The sequence below is a fragment of the Typopeltis vanoorti genome, chromosome 26, assembly GCF_054136105.1.
Source record: "Typopeltis vanoorti isolate ZY-2024b chromosome 26, IOZ_Tvanoo_1.0, whole genome shotgun sequence".
NCBI lineage: Eukaryota > Metazoa > Arthropoda > Arachnida > Uropygi > Thelyphonidae > Typopeltis > Typopeltis vanoorti.
In genome coordinates this window covers 36,077,700-36,093,705 of record NC_143574.1, presented here as the reverse complement: position 1 = coordinate 36,093,705, position 16,006 = coordinate 36,077,700, and positions in this window count along the sequence as shown.

Sequence of the window (16,006 nt, the reverse complement as noted above, 5' to 3'; positions counted from 1 at the left end):
ACTCTCAAGTAATTGGTGCCAGACAAAACAATTAATTCTTGTAAACAAACTTATACATTGGTTATATATTGCTTTTCATTTCTAAGGAAACGACAATGTATACTAGAATATAAATTTAAAAAAAAATTAATCAATACCCTCCTATATTTCAGCATTGTTACATTGCCTTCTTCAGAAGTCACAAACCAATGGTATGTGCAAGCATGCACTAACATTAAGCAAATGAGGCTGAAGAAAGACAACTGAAGTCGGTCCTATAGTCTTAAAGGTGTCACCTAATGGGCTAATTTGGATTGTCTTGGCCATTATTGAATTTGGGACAGTCTCATGCATCCAGATTTGTTGAGGTTTGGGAAGTTTTTCAGAGCTGAGGGTGATTCAAGGAATAATCTTTCATATTTATACTTGCTGCGGTGTAATACAGTGACCATCTTCCAGTATATTCTGCGGTGGGTGTCCAATGCATGGTCAGCAAGTCCCGAGTGGTGAAACTGGATGTAGTCCTTGTGTTTGGATATTCTGATATTCACTGTTCTACCTGTTTGGGCGTAGAAAGACAGTTTGCAACTGCAAGGGAAATGGTATACTCAGGATAGGTCCGACGATCCTTTCTGATGTCTGGAATGCTTCAGCAGAAAAAATTCTGTTGAATAAAATGTTGCCACATTAAAAACATTTGAGAGTTTAAATAAGAACTCAAGCTTCCAAACCTCAACTACCTCTCAACATAGTAATAAACCAGTTATCCCTCACCCCGAAGTGTTCAGCGCACTTGCACATGTCCAGTACTTTGCCGTAGCAATGAAAAATATCCCTGCACAAATAATGATACTGGTAGAACAAGGTATCTGCAACCATTCCAACCATATTGTCAACAATATCAGACTGGATGTAGCCAGTGTTCTTATCCAAGCGAAACCACCAAAAAGCAACCAATCAAAAGAAGAATACAAAACTCTACACGAAATGAAAAACAACGGTAAAATAATAATAATAAGTGGATAAGAGAAACGCCACTGTGGTTCTAAACCAAACAGACAACACAGGTAAGCTTGCCTCTTTACTTTTAGATCAGTCTATTTATTTTACTGTAGAATATGATCCAACTAGCTTCCAAATCAGAACACTTCACAGGCTTCTTAAGAAGGTTACCTCTTGGCTTGTGAAAGTGACTAAGAGACTAAAACCTTTTAGCTCTAGACCACCATGAATATATGGACTACCAAATATCTATAAGCAGAATGTATCATTACAGCTCATTGTGAATGGCATAGATTCCCCACATATACAAATTAGGCAAAGCACTCACACAATATGGCTGCTAGAGGGCCACACAGTTGGTCGTGTTTTCAGGGAGCTCCCAAAAGCTAAGTATAATTTTGAATGAAAATTAGAATACAGGTTAAAATCATAACGTAATATTGTCTAATTTTGGTAGCTTGTGGTGTCTGTGTGATTTTGGTGTAAATTCCATTATTTAATTTAGTATTTAACGATACGTTTCATAGATTTGAATATGGCGCCAATGCAACGTAAGATAATGTCATCCAAAAATATGACGCCATTGTTCAAAAACTATAATGTGAGAGAATTTGTCCAATGATGTGTGTGGAATGTATGCATTCCCGAATGAGGCTGGAGTTTGGATTGAAAGTGATAGTGGTGGGAGAATGTGCAGAAAGTGTAAGCAACGTGAGGAGTTGAATATGTGTCAGGTTGTGAGACAGCTATGGTTGAAGAAAGCCAGAACATGAGTGAAAATAGTGGCTTGATAGGGAATTGCGATGTACAAGATGGCAATGAGAGCGGTGATCTAAGAAAGAGTGAAAGCAACTATACAGAGAGAGAAAGTGGTTTGAATGATAAAAAAAATGAAGAATTATTTGTAGGAAGTGAGATCGCTAGGTTTCACGCAGTGATACAAAATGCACAGTGGCAATTAGAGCACCAGCAAAACTCTTTCCAGAGTGATTCGGCTAACGTAAATAACCAGCGTAAGAGTGGGTGAGTTTCTGAAATGAAGGAAAGAGTGTTGTATGGTGACTTGCTATTAAGAGGAGTGATAGATGGGAGTGTAACTAAATTGTACTTACCGGGTGCGAAATTTAAGGATGTAAGTGAGAGTATTAGAGTGCAAAAACAGAGGGTGAAAGAATTAATAATTGTGGCGGGTACGAATGAATTGAAAGGTGATAACTTTATTATGAGAGAGGACTTGAAAGTATTGTTAAAGGTAGCGAAAGAAAAGAGTGACAGAGTTAGAATGGTGAGTCTGTTGCCGCGGAATGACAGAGAGGAGTTTAGAAGGAGGGCCATAATCGCAAATGACATTATGCGCAGGTTATGCAAACGGTGTGGTGTGGAATTTGTGGATGTGTGGAATGAGTTTCATGGACGAAAGGACTTATACAAGATGGATGGCCTGCATTTGAATGGACTTGGTGTGCGAAGACTGGAAAAAGTGTTGCTGAATGAAGTGAAAATGGATGTGCAGAACCAGGGAAACTAGAACTACCAAGGATGGGGGGAATGATTATGCAGGAGTGAATATGCAGACATCAGTGAGACAGTTGAGTGTAAAAATATATATAATGTACCTGAGCCAGCACTAAGGACAAAAAATGGGAATATGACATTTAGAATAACGCATCAAGATAGCGGTGGAACAAAGGGATCACTGCATTTCACGTATACTAATGCCAGGAATATTAGGAACAAGAAGGAAGAATTTTTGGCCTTGATTTGCTCTTCCTGGCCACAGGTTATTGGCATTAGTGAAATATGGCTCACGAAAGATGATATAGTTAGTGGGATAGAATGAGTAGGTTATAGTGTGTTTAGGAGGGACAGAGAGAATAAAATGGGGGGGAGGGGTGTTATTGATGATAGCTGATGAACTGCAACCAAGGAAAATTGAAGTTGTATTGCAGGATAGTGAAAGGAGATCATTTGAGGCTATTTGGTGTGAGATTGAGACTGCCAGAATAAAATATACAGTTGGGTGCTGCTATAGACCAGGTGATGGAATAGATGGTGGAGATAGAATGCATAGGGAAATTGATGAAATGAGTGGAAGGAGGGTAATTATTATGGGGGATTTTAATTATGGTAACATTGATTGGAAGGAGGAGAGGACACATGTGAGGAAGGAAATGGATTTTATTCAATTATTAAGGGATAACTATCTGAGACAGCATGTAATTGAAAATACTAGGGGTGTGAGAGTACTTGACCTGGTAATAGCATCTCACAGTTTGACTGTAATGAATATGACCATGCTGCCACCTATTGGTGAGAGTGATCATAAGGTCTTGACCTGGGAGGTGGCTAAAGGTGTGGAATTTTTGATTAAGACAGGGTATATGTGGAATTACCATGCTGGCAAGTATGACAAGCTTAGGAGATTGCTTGGATCAGTACCATGGCATGTACAGCTGCAAGGGCTGGACGTCGATAGAGCATGGGAAGTGGTCAAGGAGCATTTACAGGAGGTTATGGCTGATTGTATACCTAGGGTCCGAATAGTAAAACAAATAGGGGTTAAATGGATGAATAACACGATTAAGCTTGAGCTGCAAAAAAATAAACAACTGTGGAGGGAATTTAAAGAAAGAGGTGACCTGCAGGCACATGAACGGTATAAAGTGCAGGCCAGAATTGTAACGAGTGTGGTAAAAACAGCAAAAGCCGATTATGAAAGGAAACTAGCTATGCAAGCAAAAGAGAATCCCAAACAGTTCTTTCAATATGCTGCAAGCAAGAAAAAACTGTACATGGCAAAATGATTTTAAGGAATGACGATGATAAGGAGGTCACTGAACCAGTTGATATAGTGGAGTTACTGAGCACACACTTTGCACAAGTATATCATCCAGGTGGTGACATTGAAAAAATGAAGGAGCCATTAGTTTATATGGGAATTGTGATGAATAAAGTGGAGGTGAATAGTCTATTACAGAACCTTAATGTGAATATATCTGTGGGATTGGATGGTATACCGGCACGGGTCTTGCCTGAAGGGGCTAAGGAATTATCAGACTCCTTGACCATGCTGTTTAATATGAGTCTCAGGTCTGGTTTAGTCCCGAAGGCATGGAAAGAGGGGAAAATAGTTTCACTGCATAAAGGAGGATCCAAGACTATGGTTGCAAATTACCAACCGATCAGCATATCAGGAGTTGTTGTCAAGGTCTTGGAGAAAGTAGTCAAGAGAAAAATACAGGAATGGATTGATGAAAATGAGATACTGCACCGGGGACAGCATGGCTTTGTAAAGGGTAGATCATGCCTGAGTAACTTGCTCAAGTTTTATAACAAGGTGACAGCTGAACTGGATAAGGGAAATGGGTTTACAGTGATACTGCTGGACCTGGCAAAGGCATTTGACAGGATACCGCATGAAATTCTAATCCGTAAACTACAACATATGGGAATGGATATAGGGTTGGTGAGATGGGTAGGTGGGTGGTTGATGGAGAGATATCAAAGAGTGGTTTATTCAGGAGTGGAGTCCAAAAGACGGCCTGTGACTAGTGGTGTGCCGCAGGGTTCTGTTCTTGGACCACTGCTGTTTAATCTGTTCATTAACGATATAGGGAAAGATCTAAGTGGAACAGTTCATTTGTTCGCTGATGATGCAAAGTTGGGGAGGGCGATAGTGAATGCGAAGATGTCAAAGTCTTGCAGGATGACTTAGGTAGATTGGAGTTCTGGGCTAAGGAGAATGGATGTCAATTTAATGTGACAAAATGTAATGTTATGCATTTTGGGGCGAAAAGATTAGCAGCAGTATATCATATGGGTAGAACTATATTCCAAGAGATTGATGAGGCCAGGGACTTGGGAGTGTTGGTGGATAGGCAGATGAAGTTTAGGGGGCACATTGCGAAAGTAGCTAAATCAGCTCATCAACTCACTTGGTTGTTGAAAAATAACTTAATGAGCAGAGACAAGCAAGTTATTGTACCTCTGTACCGAGCCTTAATAAGACTTCATCTTGACTACTGTGCCCAGATTTGGTCACCTCGGTTCCTTCTTGATGGGGAGGAGGTGGAGAGGATCCAGAGGCGAGTGACTAAGATGATAACAGGTCTATGAAATGAACCATATGAGAACAGGTTGAAGATTTGTGGGTTGCAGAAACTAGTTGATAGGCGGAAAATGGGAGATATGATTGAGACATTCAAATTGCTAAAAGGATTCTATAAGATTAATTCAGAGGATATTTTTGAGATCAAGAATGGTGGTGGGAGAACTAGGGGACACCTATGGAAGCTGGGCAAGAGTGTGGTTAGCAGTGGTGTTAGAGCTGGGTTCTTTACTTTTAGAGTGGTAAATGAGTGGAATAAGCTGCCAGAGTCTGTTGTGGGTGCTATGACAGTGAGCGGGTTCAAGGCAAGGTATGATAGATACTGTGAAAATGTCATATAGTTGTGTGGACATGATGTTTAGGGCCTCCCTCGATGAGTCTAAGGACTCCCTGGAGTAGCCCGAAAATAATAATAATAATAATAATAATAATAATAATAATAATATACTATAACGTCGGAAAAAGTGCTGACTCACTATTTGTAAGCCATCTTGTTTCCGACCCAACACACAGGGACGATTAGACCTAAGGATAAGGACATACTTATGCCTCCAGAGAAAGAGCTAAGAGAATAGTGTACATGTGTTCACTCAGAAGTATGTCAAACCAACTGAGGTTGTTAATATTAAGTAAACTTAAGAAATCTATATTTAAAGTTGATAATGTCTGTGTAAGATTAGCAAAGGGAAATTATGTCTCTGTACTGAAATTGTTATTATTAGATGTACATAAGAGATCTATGTATTAGAACCATGTCAAAACAGTTCGGAGTTGCAGTGACCAATCGGCCGCAGCTAAGAGTATGATGTAGTCATTGAGAGAGGGTGCTCACATTTTGAATTATAAGGCATGGTGCCAGACTCAAATCTCTCTCTTGTTTTCTGTTCCTGCGTTCCTGTCCAAGTCCTGGATAGCTACAGAAGCTTGCCGCCAGTGCCCAGCGACAATCTCCAGGTTGCTGTTGTACCGTGTCGAGAAAGTCACCAAAGGAATGAATTCAGAATTCCAGTAAAAAGCCATTGGTAAGTTATGCCAACGTGAAGTCAGCGAAGGGCAACCTTTGAAGATAGTGGAAGTAAGTCGCTGATGCCATGAAAACACATGGTTAAAAAGTACGGAAGTGTAATCGTAAAGGAAGCCTCGACAACTCCGTGAAAAGACAAGGATGGTATTGTACAAATTTTCATACTCATTATAGAATTGTAATCGTAAGGAATGGGAGCCAAGGAATTAAGAAGCTCCACACGTTAACTTACCTAAAAGACTGTTTGGACTGATCTGTCTGTGTCAAATAAGCTGGTGCCACTCTAAGCTTGTGCTGAGAAAGGAACCCAACTTCGAGCTGTTTATTAGGAAGAAGCTATATGATATAATGTTAGATATTAGCCTGAAATTTAATTGAGTTGCAGGAAGATAAAGTTTGAGCACAAATTAGAATAATATTCCATGTTGAAATATAAGACGGAATGTGTCTGACATACTATGTATATTGATTGTATATAATTGTGCCTTTGAAAATGAGCACTGAGTAACTATGTATGGAATGTTCGAGTCTGAACATAATAATATAACAGAGATATAGGATTGCTTGGTTTAAACTTAAGAATTGAAATTTTGGATATCTTAACCTAAAGAGGGGGGGTGAGTTCAGACTCTCTAGTATTGAAATTATTATTTAAAGTGTATCTATGCAAGTGTTTACAATAAATGTATTTCTTTATGTCAAAGTTCATGAGTCTGTTGTTTCTGAGATTGAATTACCACTTATAAAACTTTCGGACCTGTATGAGTGAAGGGGGGAAGCAATTTACGTAAGAAAGAAAAGGGGGGAGCCACGACTGCACATCACTTGATCCCTTTGTTGTTTAGAGTTGCTTATTTAAGTATCAGAACTTAGTTGCCGGCTGGCGCAGTCGTTTTAAACAAATATAAATTTGTCGGCAATGGAATAACTAATATCCTTGAGTGATAAATAATATGTAGAAATAAAATAAACTTAAGAGAGAAAATAAAGAAGAGATAAATACGAGGGTAATGACGACATAACAATACTGACACCCTCACACACAAAAAACTCAGCCCACTTTAAAGTCTCACTCCAACACACTGACATAATGGTCAGTTTTGATGTTTCCTCCTTATTCACCAGTATCCTACTCAAATATACTTTAGACCTCATTCAAGCCAAATTTCCTCCTAATATCTCAGCCCTATTTCAGTTGACCATGAACTCAGGCTATTTCGTATGGCAAGGAAAATTCTAGAAGTAGATAGGGACACCCACGGGTTCTCCACTCTCTCCACCCCCAGCTCACTTCTTTATGGAGACCTTTGAAGAAAATGCCTTAAACTCTGCCCCAACAAACCCATTGTTTAACTAGGCTACATGGATGATATGTTCGCTATTTGGCAGCATGGCCTAGATGCACTCCACAATTTCTCAAGACACTTAAACAATCAACACCCCAGGATCCAGTTTACCTTGTAAAAGGAAAACAGCAACAGTCTCCCTTTCCTGGACACTCTGATTACACGCCAGCCTGATGGATCCTAGGCTTTCTCTGTTCACAGAAACCTACACATACAAGTAGATACAATCACCAGCAGTCACACCACTCTCCATCCCAATAATATGGGATTGTAAAAACCCTATATAACCCTGTTATAGAGGGTTCAGATTATATTAATCAGTTCAGATAACCATGCCTTAACTACTGAACTTAACCATATTCTTAACACATTCTTAGCCAATGGCTACAACCCCCCAAAAAATCTAAAAAATATTAAAACAGTTAACCACAACCCTCCTCTCCCCCCCCCCTTCATAATAGAGATTATTCTCAGTCATCACCATTCCTTATATCCGGAATACATTCAAAAAACTAACAAAAATCCTAAAAAAATATGACCTCACAACTAGTTACAAACCACATAAGAAACTGGCATCTTATCCCCTCCACCAAAGACCAGCCATATCCCCTAAACCTACTTGGAATATACCAGGTCACTTGCAGTTGCAAACTGTCCTACCATGGCCAAACAAGCAGGACAGCAAATATCATGATATCGAAACACAAGGACTATATCCGGTTTCACCAATACAGCTGCTCAAGACTTGTTGACCTTGCATTGGTCACCCACCACAGAATATGCTGGAAAAAGGTCACTGAATTTCACCGTACAAGTACAAGTATGAAAGATTATTCCTTGAATCAGCCTCAGTTCTGAAAAACTTCCCAAACCTCAACAAATCTGGATGCATGAGACTGCCCCAAATTTAATAATGGCCAAGACAATCCAATTTAGTCCATTAGGGGACACTAGGACTGACTTCAGTTGCCTTTCTTCAGCCTCATTTGCTTAATGTTAGTGCCTGCTTGCACATATCATTGTTTTGTGATTCCTGAAAATGGCAATGAAACAATGTTGAAATATAGGAGGGTATTGATTAAATTTTTTTGAAATTTATATTCTAATATACTTTAATTTATATTCTAATATATCAGGAAAGTAGTACATGGGAAAAGGGAGCCATAATGTCAGGTGCAAATCTATTGTGTAAGAGAAGAATTGTGTCGCTGATTGGGACATTTGTGAAAAGGACAAAAACATCAAAACTGACTAATAAATCATCTTTGTTGAGTGTTATATTTTTAATTTTGTTTATGAAGTGTTGTGTGTTCTTTATATAGGAGGGGGACTAGATGATAATTAGGGTTCTCTATACCTTCTGCTATCGGTCGAAGTGGAATATTTGGGTACCTTGGGAACACCATATATTCTGGGAGAATGGTCGTAATGAGGTATTCATTTTTTTAACAGTTTCTGATGGCTAAGAAGTGACAGACAAGTAATTTCACAGTTTTTTTCTTAATCCTGTTAATCGGATTATAGTTCACAAGTTAATTATTTTGGGTGATTATTTTGGTTTATATTAAACTGAAGATTTACTATAACACAGTAGTTGATTACATAATTTTCATGATGTATTCTGATCAATGTGTAAGCATGAAGGAAAGAAAATCCAATAACATGTTCATTGAACAACTTCACTATATCCTTTGCATCAGTTACTGTATTCCCATTTTTATCAAAAAATGTCATACTTTCATAAGCTTTCTCCTCCTGCTGGCCACATAATGAAAAAATTCACTTTGGATTTTCTTTGGATCTCAAGGCCAAAATATTTTCATATTCCAGTTTTGCTTTGCTTACGATACTAGCCATTCTATTGGCTTGAGTCTTATATTCTTCATGCATCTGCTCTCCACCCCTCTCCTCAGTGCGGCATCATGGGTAGGAGGCACCCTTTTGCAAAATAATATTTCCATAAAATAAGTTTCCATGAAAAATTTTTACAAAAATTTTGTTTTTTAAAAGTACAAAACAATTTATATGTATACATAAAAATAAATTTTAATTAACAATAGTAGAACATTGTAATCACTAAAATTCATTAATAAAAAAAAAAAAAATCAGCTAACGCCTATGTTGTTCCCGTATAAGGAGTAGGCGGAGCCGTTTAACTTTTGGAGACTGAGTGGGCAGTTGAATCTCCACTGGTAGCCAATCAGAGAGATAGCTGGCCCAAAGCTATTACTGATTCATCGGTATGCAGTGAAGAAGGCGGCAAGCTAGTGCCGCCATCTCGTAGTCTCGAACCCTAACACAATATATATTTTTTTAATGTCTGAAAATAGTGTCGGTTCTACGGTCGATTTTCATGAGTTTACGGGACAAAAAACCCGAGTTTCCAGGAGAAAAATCCCGCTAGCCCATGCCAGAGATCGACTAACTCGGGAACTGGCCGAAAAAAGGCTTAGAAAAATTTCCTGTAGTCGGCAACTAGATTTGAACCACCAAATCCTTTCTTCATGCGGTCAAGCGCTGTAGAGTGCAAATGCCACTTCTACTGAGCTACACAGGCTCAATTCATTAATAAGGAATTTTTATAATAAAAGTTATCAAAAATGTTTATTTCATTAATATATAAATACAACAGAATATAAATATATAAACAAAAATTACTTTTATTTTAATATAAAAAAGAAATATTAATACATAACAAAGATAATTTGGAGATATGTTTTTAACATATCTATATAACAATTAAGATAAATGTAGATTTATTTTACATATTTATCCGTCTTGCTTTAGCCACCACAAAATTTTTAATAATATCTTTAATGTCTAGTGAATGCATAATATTATTTTCAATTGATATAATTGATAAATCCGTTAGATGCACTCCATACATTGTTGACAGTAAATAATTTTTTATTAATTTCAGCTTTGAAAAACTTCTTTCCCTTGGTGCTAGGGATATTGGTAATGTTAAATAAATACAAATTACAACCACGGTATTCGGAAATGTGTTGGTTAATTTTTTTTAATTAACATTTTTTAATTCCTCAAATAACGTCATATAATCAATGTCGGAATCCTAATTGTTGCTCAGTTTTAAGTGCAAATCTTTATAATGTTTCATTAAATCTGCATCGCTGGAGTCTTTTAATTTGCTGATGTCTCTTATAACATTAAAGTCCTTGCTATGTTGTTTTAAGAGTATAAATCTTTACCGTGACTGAAGTTATTGTTGTGTCTAAAATCGCAAAGAAAAATTTATTTTAAAATTTTGTTTAGGATCATGCGTTGTTTCATCTGATGCTTCGTAACCAAACATTTTTGTTTTAGTTATCTTGTGAATGTCATGAAAAATAGGATAATACTAAGATGATTTACTACTTCTTTTGCAGTTCTAATAATATTTTCAAAATATAGGTTTGTTCAGCGAGTGTTTAATACTTATATAACAAAATCAAGATTTTCTGTAATTTTTCCTATATCAAATGTCAGATTCTGCATTATTTTGCTTGCATCATTTACAAGGCTTAAGATTTCGTACCACACATGAACAGAGCAAATAAATTATTATTATTATTATTATTACCACCCCAAGACCTCATGGAGTCAAAGACTCATCTGGGAGGTCCTGTTATCACACACACAGCTCATCATACCATGTTTTAAACACATTCAAACACTTTGCAGACACCACATTCTCAGGCAAGCCATTCCAATCATTCACAATTCTGCACAATAAAAACCTCCATCTCACTTCCCTACTAACACCCTCTTTATACAGTTTCCAGGAATGAACTCTGGTTCTCTCCTGATCTCCCACTATTCTCTCTGTAAAACTTCTCCAGCATTGATCCTATCACAACCCCTTACCAACTTGTAGGTCTCTATCATATCTCCCCTCTTCCTTCTCTCCACCAGACTCTGCAAATTACATCTTCTCAATCTTTCCTCATACTCGACATTCCAGAGGTCAGAAACTAAATTAGTCAGTCTCCTTTGGACCATTTTCAACATCTCTTCATCCTTCTGAAAACCCAGTGACCAAATCTGGGCACAATAGTATATGTGTGGCCTAATCAAAGCCTTATATAATGGAACAATTTCCTTATCTACTTACCTCAACACTTTTCTTACACTGTGTGATCACCGCATCATTCACAGAAACCTTTGTGTTGTCTTCACAATTTTGGTGATTTGTCACCTAAATTTTAGATCCTTATCCACTATCACCCCTAGATCTCTTATTTCCTCTACCTCCAATAATATATTCTCAGCAAGCATAAACTCTGCATCCCATCTTTGTTTTCCAAATTTTAAAACCTTACATTTTGTAACATTGAACTCACATCCCCATTTCCGTGCCCAATCACTCAATCTATTAAAGTCTTCCTGTAAAGCCACAACATCTTCACTACACTTCATGGTTCGTCCCAACTTTGCATCATCTGCAAACAACTGAATATCTCCATCCAAATCTTCACCTATATCATTAATATACAAGTTAAACAGCAATGGACCTGAGGCACTCCACTAGCGACTTTCCTTTTCCTGGATATTGCTTCCCCATACACAACTTGTTGATACCAATCAGAAAGCCAGTCTTCGATCCAATGCACCAATCTAATATCCAACCGCATCTGCTCTAGTTTGACTGTCAACCTATCATGAGGTACTCTATCAAAGGTACTCTATCCTTTGCGAAATCCAAGTATATTGCTGTGTATCCTTCCCCTCTGTTTACGGAAGCAGTCACTTTATTGTAATAAGTAAGTAGATGACTAAATCAATTTAGCATCTCCATGCTGTCCATCAATGATAATACCATTGTTATCAAACCAACTCTGGATCCTAGTTCTCACAAGCTTCTTCAACAACTTAACCACAACATCTGACACACAGATAGGCCTATAGTTTGATGTTTGAGTACGATCACCTCCTTTATGAAGTGGCACAATCTTACCCTCCTTCCACTCCTTTGGAACTTGACCGAGTGCAAGACTCATATTAAAAAATATGTTAAGGCAGGTGTCAACTCCTTGGCACATTCTTTCGGAATACGTGGTGATATATTATCAAGTCCCACAGCATTATTAACATCTAATTTACTCAACTCCCCAAACACCTCTTGCTCATCTACAGTCAGTCTCGCCTCCCCATCATCAACTGCTCTCAATCCCTCCATAAAGTGACATTCACAAGATTGAAAGATCTTTATGAACTGCTCATTAAGTATCTCCACCATACATTCTGCATCAGCTGTCTTTATACCATTTTCTCCAATCAATGTCATCCTTCCATAATTATTCTTTCTTTTGCTGGCTACATATCGAAAGAACTCCTTAGGATTCTTTTTGGCTTCATTAGCCAATTGCTGTTCATATCTCTCTTTAGCTATCCTCACCAAACAAGTCACCCTCCTTGCTTGGTCTTTGTAGACCTCATGGAATTGGTTATTTCCACTTCTCTTATACTGCCTCCACAATGCTCTTTTTCTCTGTATTGCATGCTTAATCTCTATATTCATCCATCTCACACCCACCTTATTTAATCTTCTCACCCTTGGAATACATTTAGACATTGCATCTACTAAACAGTTTTTGAAAATCCCCAAAGCTGCACTGATCTCTTTTCCAGCTAACTCCTTATTCCACGCTACACCTGCAAGCTGTCTCCTGAGCTCATAATCATCCCCCTTGTAGTTCCACATATACCCTTTTCTCACAGAGGTCTCACTGCTGGCAACAACCCAGGTAATCACCTTATGGTCACTCTCACCAATTGGTGGATGAATTTAAACAAATAAATCTTTGAAATTAAGATATCCGCCTGAATTCTAGAATCGATATCTTTAGTTTCATCCTCCATAATATCAAAAGGAGCCTGGTATTCCTTGATATTTATTTTTAAGTGCCTTTATTGCTTCTACTCCACTTTCCCACCTAGTAGCAGAAAGTTTAATGTAAAACACAAATTTGTTTTTTTTTAATATAGCCCAACACTTCACAGATATTGAAAAATAATTATATAATTCTTGCACTACCCCAAAAAATTTAATTTCACCGGATATCTTAGCGGCATAATTATCTACCAAATTTAACGAATGAGCAGAATGCTGAATAAAAAAAAAAGCCCTGAATTTATTTCAAGAATTTTTTTTCTGCAGTCCATTATGTTTGTCTTGTATATTTGATCGTTATCATAAGCTTGGCAGCATAAATCCGAAATGTTAATATTCAATAACTTCAAATAATTTTTTGTAAATTCAAATCATGAATATTTTCATGAATTTCAGCTATAATTGTATCTTTATTTTGATTAACAAATCTAGTAACAATAGATAATTGTTCTGTGTGGCTTATGTCAGTAGTAGTGTCAAGAATTAATAAATAATATTTCGTCTCATTAACCATTTCTAAAATTTTATGTTTAGTAGCTTCAGAAATTATACAAATGATTTCATTTAGTATTTTATCACCTAAATAATGAGCAATGTTCCTTTTTTTGTGATGTTAGGATGCAATACAAGTGTTCTGCGATTATCAAATCAAATTTAGCGACAGTTGCTACTAAGTTTAAAAAATTAATGTTATCATTTTCAAAACGTTTTTGTGAAGACCTCTAAAAGCTATACACTCTCTTGATAAATATTGTGTTATGTAGATTAACCGTTCTATAACAGATTGCAAATATTTTTTCTTAGTTTCGTATAATCTTTGTTATGTACAATTAATAATGCATTTCTTAATCAACAACATTTTAAGTTCACTGTATTTTGAACAGATTTTAATGTGCGCAGAACTTTTCTAATGTATTTTTAGTATATGACTCAAATGTTGCCAATCGTTACAACCATATTCAGTACTAAGTTGTGAATTTTGACTACCAAATATTTTACAATAATAACAGAAAATCGAATTTTGAAATTCTGAATAAACTAAATAACTTTATAAAAGTTTTTCTCCAATTTGCTAAAGTTCGATAATAGTATGAATCAGAAAACTTGTGGCCAGATTCAAATTTTGGAATTTCTACATTAACTACTTGACATGGGCAATGCTCAACTAAACAATCTCTAACTTTGGTAGTTATATAATTTGGCCAAGTATCTGGATCATTAACATTAAATGCATTTTTGAAAATTATGGAGACAATTACCGTGTTTGAATAAGAACTTTAGTTTAATATAACTAAAATCTACAATTCGACGTTTCGACCTTTATGTCAAGGTCATCTTCTGGAGCGTACACACATATACACAAGAAACAATCTAAACTACACTCCAACTGGTTCGTTAAAGACACTGACCAACTGCTACGGTGAAAAAAAATAAAATAAAAATAAAAATAAAAAATTATACATCAACGCTAGAGTCCTATTATTTGTGTTGTCTACTACATACATATATTAACATCATTCCAGCCAGTTGGAGTGGAATGGTTTCTAATATTAGCGGATTGGCTAGAGTCCTGACTTATGTTGAATCTTTCATATTAGGTAGGCTGAATGTGTGCCATCCAGATCCTTGGAATTTTCATGCCATCTTTGTTATTGATATTTGGGTGGTTTATCAGGATTTCGCAGGATTCCTTAAATTTTCTTTTGTTATTTTTTATAATTTTTTATATATCTTTATATTCCCTCTATAGTATATTAACTTTTTAGTCTACCGGCTGTGCCTTTGTTAATAATTATACTATATACTTATGAGGTGATTTATTATATAAATCTCTTTTACTAACAATTATTTTTATTTTGACTCCGAGTGTCCCTATATGTTATTGTATTGCACAAAAGTTCACTCCAATTGGTGCAATGACTTTAACTCTCTCTTTCAGAATCCAACTAATCATTGACTCAAAACCTAGTACAAAATAAACACATTTAATAAAACTAAAACAATATATATACACTTCTGGCAATAATACATAACTATAACTACAGATTATATGGATCCAAGGCCTTATTTAAAAATATAAACTTACTCTTAAGACTAAACACTTTTTCTTTCACAATCACAAAAAAATGTTCATAGTCTTTTTCTCTTTCTGTTAAGGCTCTTTTCCAGAAGTTATACAGCTCTGTACTTCATTTTCAGGATCCTTTTCATCAATCAATATAACACACATAAAATCTTCTTGACTATATCCTGTTTTTCCTTTTAGTAGTAATACTCATCAGATCAGGCACCTTTAATACCTAAAAATCTTCTTAATCAATATATTTTCTAAACTTTCACTTTCAGGCATTCTTAATGCCTGAAAGTGAAACGGTCAGTGACTTTAAGGAGTGGTATGATAAACTTTGTGTTTCTCAGGGGGGGGACCTCCCCTCGATGAGTCTTGACAGACTTTATGTCTTAGGTAGGACCTCCCTCGATGAGTCTTTTGACTCCTTGGAGGCCTGAATAATAATAATAATAATAATAATAATAATAATACTTATAAAACTTCTTTATCAATATTTTCTCTAAGAAAAACATTCACTTTAGAATGTAAGCAACAAGTTCTCCTTTCATTCACAATACTAAATTGACAGTCTTAACTTATTTCACCA